Genomic DNA, 8,483 nt, shown 5'->3' with positions numbered 1-8,483 from the left:
TCAAACTTTGTTAGATTACAAACAAAATATCACCACAGCTTCCTTCCATGGTGTGGACCTCAAATTGGACCAGTCACGGGTTGGCTACTCCCACAAGTTCTGTGCCACCATTGCCCCAGCATATTTTGCAGACAGGACAGATTGTAGGTCGAAGGTTTTGTAGCTGGGTTGGTGTCTCAGTCCCACTGCTGGAAACCCTGCCTGCTTACAGAAGATTGCCAGTTCAGGCTCTGTATTCTCCCTTATTAGGAGACTTCATTAGGGTCACTCTGGTAGATTCTAGAGAGTTTCCACTGCACTATGTTTCTACATTGCCCCTCAAGTCATCTCTCCCAGTACTCTTTCCCTCTGTCCCCACCTGTTCCCACCCCGTCTTGTCACCACTCCACCTACAAAATCTATTCTGTTTCACCTTCCCAGGGAGATCCACGTGTCCCATTTGAGTTCTCCTTATTACTTAGACTCTGTGTATATGGATTGTAGCATGATTATCCTTTACTTAATAGCTAATATCCACTTACAAGTGAGTACATACCATGTTTGTCTTTCTGGGTCTGGGTTCCCTCACTCAGGATGGTCTTTTATAGTTCCATTCATTTGTCTGCAAATTTCATGATGTCATTGTTTTAATAGGTGAGTAATACTTAATTGTGTAAATGTACCACGTTTTCTTTATTCGTTCTTTTGCTGAGGGACATCTAAGTTGTTTCCAGTTTCTGGTTATTATGAATAAAACTTCAGTTAACATGGTTAAGCAAGTGTCCTTGTGGTAAGATTGAGCATCCTTTGGTTATAGACCCAAGAGTGGTATAACTGGGTCTTGAGGTAGATTGATCCCCAGTTTTCTGAGGATCAGCTCTATTGACTTCCAAAGTGGTGGTACAAGTTAGCACTCCCACTAGTAATAGAGGAGTGTTCCCCTTGCTTCACATCCCTACCAGCATGAGCTGGCATTTGTGTTTTTGATATTAGATATTCTGACAGGTGTAAGATGGCTTCTCAAATTAGTTTGGATTTGCAATTCCCTGATGACTAAAGACACTGAATATTTCTCTGTTTCTCAGCCATTTGAGATTTCTCTACTGAGAATTCTCTACTTAGATCTTTACCCATTTTTAATTGGATTATTTAGTTTGTTGATGTCTAGTTTCTTGAGTTCTTAAATTTTGGATATTAGTCCATTGTCAAATGTGGAATTGGTGAAAATCTTTTTTTCATTCTTCAGGATGTCATTTTTTTCCTATTGACACTGTCCTTTGCCTTACATAAGCTTATCAGATTCATAAGGTCCCATTTATTGATTGTTTTTCTTTGTGCCCATGCTATCAATGTTTTGTCTCCTTTGCCAATGAATTCAAGGCTGTTCCCTGCTTTCTCTTCTATTAGGTTCAGTATATTTATGTTGAGATTTTTGATCTACTTAGTCTTGAACTTGTGCAGAATGATAGATATGGATCAGTTTGCATTCTTCTATATACTGATATCTAGTTAGACTAACATTTGTTGAAGATGCTTTCTTTTTTCCATTGTACACTTCTCCCTTCTTTATAAAAAATCAGGTGTTTATAGGTGTGTAGATTTGTGACTGTGTCTTTGGTTCAATTCCATTGATGCATCTGTCTGTTTTTATGCCAATACCATGCAGTTTTTATTATTATAGCTCTGTAGTACAGCCTGAAATCAAGGTCTGTAAAAAATTGTGTTGGAATTTTGATGCAGATTATGTTGAATCTGTAGATTGTGTGTGGTAGGATTACCATTTTTATTATGTTAATCCTACTGATTAATGAACATGGGAGATATTTCCATCTTCTGATGTCTTCTTCAATTTCTTTCTTCAAAGACTGTACAAAGTTCTGTTGTACAAGACTTTCAATTGCTTGGTTAGAGTTACTCCAAGATATTTTATATTATTTGTGGCTATTATGAAGGGTTTTGATTCCCTGATTTCTTTCTCAACCCATTTGTGTATAGGAGGGATACTGACTTTTTGAGTTAATCTTGTATCTAGGCATTTCACTAATGGTGTTTATCAGCTGTAAAAGTTCAGTGGTAGAATGTTTGGGTTCGCTTCTGTATACTATCATATCATCTGCAAATAACAAATCTTTGACTTCTTCCTTTCCAATCTGTATCCCCTTGCTCTAGTTATAACTTCAAATATTATATTGAATAGATAGAGAGAGAGTGTCTTATTCTTGATTTTAGTGGGATTGCTTTGCGTTTCTCTTCAGATAATTTGATGTTTGATATTTTTTGCTTTAAATTGCCTTTATTATGTTTGGGTTTGTCCCTTATATCCCTAATCTCTCCAAGATTTTCAACATGAAGGGATGTTGGATTTTGTCAGAGGCTTTTTCAGCATTTAATGAGATGATTATGTGGGTTTTGTTTTTGTTTGTTTATAAAGTGAATTACATTGACGGTATGTTGTATGTTGAACCACCCCTGCACCTCTGGGATGAAGCTTATTTGATCATGGTGGATGATCTTCTTGATGTATTCTTAGATTTGGTTTGTTACTATTTTATTGAGTATTTTTGCAGTGATGTTCATTAGGGAAATACGTCTGTAATTCTCTTTGTGTGGTCTGGGTGTCAGGGTGACCATGACCTCATTTGACATAATTCCTTCTGTTTCTATTTTGTGGAATAATTTGAGAAATATTGGTGTTAACTCTTCTTTGAAAGTTTGGTAGAATTCTGTACTAAAACTGTCTGGCCCTGGGATTGTTTGGTTGGGAGACTTTTAATAATTACTTTCATTTCCTTTTGGGCTATAGGTCTATTTAAACTCTTTGTTTGACTTTGATTTAACTTTGGTAAGTGGTATTCATTGAGAAAATGATTCCAATTACCATTGTATTTTCCAATTTTGTGGTGTACAGGTTTTTTAAAGTATGACCTAATGATATTCTGGATTTCCTCAGTGTCTGTTGTTATGTCTGTTTTTGTTTCTGATTTTGTTAATTTAGATGTTTTCTCTATGCCTTTTAGTTAGTTTGGATAAGAGTTTGTCTATCTTGTTGATTTTCTCTAAGAACCAACTCACTCTTTGTTTCACCGAGTTTTTGTCTTTTTCTCTTCATTTCTATTTTATTGATTATGTTTGATTATAATGACTCAGTTTGATTATTTCCTGTCATCTACTCCTCCTGGGTGAGTCTGCTTCTTTTTGTTCTGAAGCTTTTGGGTATACTGTTAGGTTGCTAGTGTGAGATCTCTCCAATTTTCTTATGTAGGCACTTAGTGCTATGAACTTTCCTCTTAGAACACACTTTCATTATGTCCCATAAATTTTGGCATATTATGCATTCATTTTCATTGAATTCTAGATAAATTCTCTTTAATTTCTTTCATATTTCTGTCTTGACCCAGCAATCATTCAGTGGAGACTTGTTCAGTTTCCATGATTTTGTATGCTTTCTGTTGCTAAAATCCAGTTTTAAGCCACAGTGGTCTGATTACATACAGGGAATTATTTCAGTTTTCTTGGATCCATTCAGATTTGCTTTGTGACCAAGTATGTGGTCAATTTTTGAGAGTGTTTCATGAAGTGCTGAGAGGAAGGTGTATTCTTTTATGCTTTGGTGAAATATTCTGTAGATATTGCTCAGGTCTGTTTGGTTCATAACATCTCTTAGCTCCAGCATTTCTCTGTTTAGTTTTTGTGTGGATGACCTGTCCATTGGTGAGTGCGGGGTATTGAAGTCTCCCACTATCAGTGTGTAAGGGTCTATGTGTGATTTAAGCTTTAGTAGTGTTTTCGTTACATACATGGGTGCCCTTGTACTTGGGGTATTGATGTTAAGAATTGAAAGATCATCTTGGTGAATTTTTCCTTTAAATTTTGTTTGAAGTCTATTTTCTTAGATGTTAGAATGGCTTCATTATCTTGTTCCTTAGGTCTATTTGCTTGGAAAATATTTTTCCAACTCTTTACTCTCAGGTAATGGTAATATGGATGCTGAAGTGTGTTTCTTGTATGCAGCAGAAGGATGGATGCTGTTTTCACATACATTTTATTATCTTGTGTCTTTTTGAGGAGGAATTGAGATCATTGATATTGAGAGATACCAATAATTCCAGTTATTTTGTTGCTGTTGTTGGTAGTTGTTGTAGTGTATACGTTTCTCTTCTTTTTGTTTTGCTAGTGTAGCATTATTTATTTCCTGTAGGGATAAGTCCCGCCCCTTAGGGGGCGTGTTCGCCTCGGGCTAATGTTTGCCTATAAATTTGGTGAGCGTGCTTCCAGCCGCTTCTTCTGCTTTCCTGGTCTCCGGGAATGGTGGTTCTGTAAGTCTATTTCTACATTAAAGCTATATATATATATATATATATATATATATATATATATATATATATATATATATTTTACAATCTGTCTGCATTCGTTTACGCCACTACATTTTCCTGTGTTTCATGGTTGGAATTAAAATCCCTGGGTTGGAGTTTTCCTTCCAGTATCTTCTGTAGGGTTGGATTTGTGGATAGTTATTGTTTAAATTTGGTCTACGGTGGGCCTTACCTGGGGTTCTGAGAGGTAGAGGCAAGCAGATCTCTAAGTGTTTGAGGCCAGCCTGAACTACATAGCAAGTATTATGGTAAGTCAAGGCTTCAGAGGGAGATTCTGTCTCAAAAATGAAGGAAACAAAATCAGAAAAACTGCCTGAACCCCAGAGTTTCAATTAATTACATTGTTCCATTTGATTGTGTGTGTCACAGTTCCCATGCTGAGGTCAGACAATTTTCAGGAGTTGGTTCTTTTCTTTCAGCATGAGGATCATCAGACGTAAGCAGACTTGGTGACAAGTGTCTTTACCTATTGGGTCATCTTGCCAGCCTTTACTTTCCCATTTTTTGATACATAATTTCACTGTGTAATCCAGGCTGGCAGCAAACTTGCTGTCTTCTTACCTCAGCCTCCCGAGTCCTGGGATTACGATCATGTACCACTATGCCTGACTGTTACAGTGTTGTAATTAGAAAAAAACTTTGCTTTCAAAAATGAACTGTACTAGTTTGCTTTTAATTTCTATGCTAAATGCCATCTTTACCTGAGGAGCTATTGGAATTTGATAGCTTCTGGGGGAGTGACAGTCAGCTTTCTTTTTTTATCTATCTATCTATCTATCTATCTATCTATCTATCTATCTATCTATTAAAAATTTCCACCTCCTCCCATCCTCCCATTTCCCTCCCATTCCTCCTCCCTCTTGCTCTCCAGTCCTAAGAGAAGTGAGGCCCTGTGGTAAGTCCAAGGCCCCCTGTCCATCCAGGTATAGGAAGATGTGCATTCAAACAGACTAGGCTCCCAAAAAGCCAGTACATGCAGTAGAATCAAAATCCAGTGTCATTATCATTGGCTTCTCAGTCCACCCTCATTGTCAGCCACATTCAGAGAGTCCAGTTTGATCACATGCTCATTCAGTCCCAGTCCAGCTGACCTTGGTGAGTCAGCTTTCTTTAATGACATGATCCCTGGTAGGCAGATCACACACTATGGTGGGCCCCATTCCTAAGAGTAGTTGAACAACACAAAGTGTTCTTGATGGGAGAAAACAAACAAACAAAAAAAGCAGACAGAAACTCAAAGTCAGGGTGATAGAGAGGTGATGACAGAGAGGGTGGTTATGAAGGAGCTGAGGGAGATGAACATGATCAAAATGCATTACATGAAATTCTCAGCAGTAACCGGATGCTCTTCCAGAGCCTCTGGGATTCCCCAGGGATCCTATATCCTTCTCCAATCTCTGAGGGTGCTGAGTGCACATGATTCACAGACATAAAAATAAACAATTAAAAATATTATTTAAAAATATAAAAACCAAACAAATAAAGAAACAAAACCTCATCACGACTAAAAGCAACTTGGGAGTGTCTTAGTTAATCCTCCATTAAAACAATTGGTAATGTAAATACCATTTTCTAGAACAGAACTATATTTTGCTGTGCTGAAATTTATGAGTAAGTTATAAATAGTATTATACAAAAATCTTTCCTTAGCCCTTTTGGTCTGCTATCAGAAAATAATATAAGTTGAAAGACATATAATTAATGGACACTTATTTCTCACAGTAATAGAGACTGACATATTTAAGATCAATGTGACAGCAGATTTGATTAATCTGGTAAATCCCACTTTTTGGTTCATAAATGGCCATTTTCTTACTGTAGGGTCCTCACTTAGTGAAAGTGGTAAAGGTCACTAATCTCATTCATGAAGTCTGATCTCATTATCCAACATTTCACCACGGACTTTACCTCTTCGTATATCACCTTGGGGTTGGAATTTCTACATGTGAAGTTTCATCGGACTCAAACATTCAATCCATAGCAAATCTCTGAACTTAATAGTGATGGAGGAAGGTTATTGGTTAAGTAACAAAGAAACTGCTTGGCCTCATAGGTTAAAACATAGGTAGGAGGAGTAAACAGAACAGAATGCTGGGAGAAAGAGGAAGTGAGGTAAGATGCCTCAGACAGAGGCCATGCTCCCCTCTCCCGGGCAGACACACGTGATGAAGCAAGCTGCCAGGTCAGACATGCTGAATCTTTCCCGATAAGACTGATGCTACTCAGATTATTAGAGATGGGTTGATCGGGATATGAGAATTAGCCTGTAAGGGCTAGAGTTAATGGGCCAAGCAGTGTTTAAAAGAATACAGTGTCCATGTAATTATTTCGGGGCATAAGCTAGCAGGCAGCCGGGGTGCTGGAGACGCAGCCCTGCAGCTCCTATTACAACAGAATGGTGCCCAGTGTGGGGCTCAAACCCACGACCCTGAGATTAATAGTCTCATGCTCTACTTACTGAGCTAGCCAGGCTACGCACTTGAGTCCAATCATGCTTCCTGAGCTCCGGTAGCTAATCTTGCTTGCAAAGGCTGGGAAGATCGAGCTTGTGCCCCTTATGCCAGGGTGGGGGCAAAATAGCCTGACGCTGGACGCCAAAATGTAACGGCGTAAATGACTGCAGACAGATTGTAAAAATATATACAGCTTTAATGGGGAAATAGACTTACACAATCACCATTCCCGTGGAGACCAGGAAAGCAGAAGTGAACCGCTGCAAGCATGCTCACCAGATTTATAGGTAAACATTAGCTCGAGGCGAACATGCCCCCTAAGGGGCGGGACTTATCCCTACAGAGGATTGATAATCATCTTCTCTTTCCATACTGGAATGTCCACTGACTTGAGTTTGAGTTTGTACAGATCTTGTGTAGGCAACCACAACTAGGTCATGAATACAATGTGTTGTAGAATATTATTTTAAGATGTGCTACATTTATTTATGGTGTGGAACATTTGTTTAATGATGCAAAGATGTGTTACATTCCTTTATGTTGCATTTGTTTAACTCTGTGACACTGTGTTACTTTGCCTGCCTTTACTCTGTGACACTGTGTTACTCTGCCTGTGTTTAATTATGTGACACTGTGTTACTTTGCCTGTGTATGATGGAGGAAGGTCATTGGTTAATTATAATAAAGAAAATGCTTGGCCCTCATAGGTTAAAACATAGGTGGGAGGAGTAAACAGAACAGAATGCTGGGAGGAAGAGGAAGTGAGCTCAGAGGCCATGTTCCCCTATCCTGGGCAGATGCCATGAAGCAAGCTGCCAGGTCAGACATGCTGAATCTTTCCCGGTAAGACTGATGTTACACAGATTATTAGAGATGGGTTGATTGGGATATGAGAATTAGCCTGTAAGGGCTAGAGTTAATGGGCCAAGCAGTGTTTAAAAGAATACAGTTTGTGTGTTGTTATTTCGGGTAAAGCTAGCTGGTGGCTGGAGCTGGGTGGCAGAATGCATCCCGCAGCTCCTACTACATGTATAAAACACCTTAATGGTCTAATAATGAACTGAGTGGCCAATAGATTGGCAGGAGAAAGAATAGGTTGGGCTGGCAGACAGAGAGAATAAATAGGAGAACTCTTGGGAGAGAGAAAGAGGAAAGAGTGAGAAAGGGGCCAGCCACCCAGCCAGACACAAGTAAGAGTGAAAGTAAGATACACAGAAGTAAGAAAAGGAAAAAAATCCCAGAGGCAAAAGGTAGATGGGATAATTTAAGCCAGCAAGAAACAAGCTAAACTAAGGCCAGGCATTCATAAGTAAGAATAAGACTGCAAGTGTAATTTATATGGGAACCGGGTGGCAGGCATCCCCAAAAAGCAAAGAGTAAAACAAACAAACAAAAAACAAAAAAATTCATCTACAACAATGGTCCTGTTTTGTCCAGAAGTCACTTTTTCTCTGGTCCTCTCTGTTTCTTACTCTTAGAACCATTTTGTATTCCTCTCTTTGATGGTCTCTAAGCCTTGGGAGGAGAGGGTATAATGTAGATTTATGGCAGAGTAGAAAAAAATTGAGTTCCTATATGGGTAACATTTCTTTATGTGCATCATCAAGTAAATTGCCTTATCAATACCCACTAGATATATTTGCAAAAATGATTGCAATTTCAATCAAAATCGTGA

General features: G+C 38.5%; 1 non-coding gene across 1 annotated transcript; it reads right to left on the bottom strand.

Moving 5' to 3' along the window:
* Positions 1–6,754: 6,754 nt before the first annotated feature.
* On the bottom strand, positions 6,755–6,827 carry Trnan-auu (transfer RNA asparagine (anticodon AUU)). Its single transcript has one exon. It is a non-coding gene; the product is annotated as a tRNA-Asn (tRNA).
* Positions 6,828–8,483: the final 1,656 nt, after the last annotated feature.

The sequence above is a fragment of the Microtus pennsylvanicus genome, chromosome X (genome assembly GCF_037038515.1).
Source record: "Microtus pennsylvanicus isolate mMicPen1 chromosome X, mMicPen1.hap1, whole genome shotgun sequence".
In the NCBI taxonomy this organism is placed as follows: Eukaryota; Metazoa; Chordata; class Mammalia; order Rodentia; family Cricetidae; genus Microtus; species Microtus pennsylvanicus.
The sequence above is the reverse complement of the archived record's forward strand: the minus strand, read 5'-3'. Positions and strand labels throughout refer to the sequence as shown.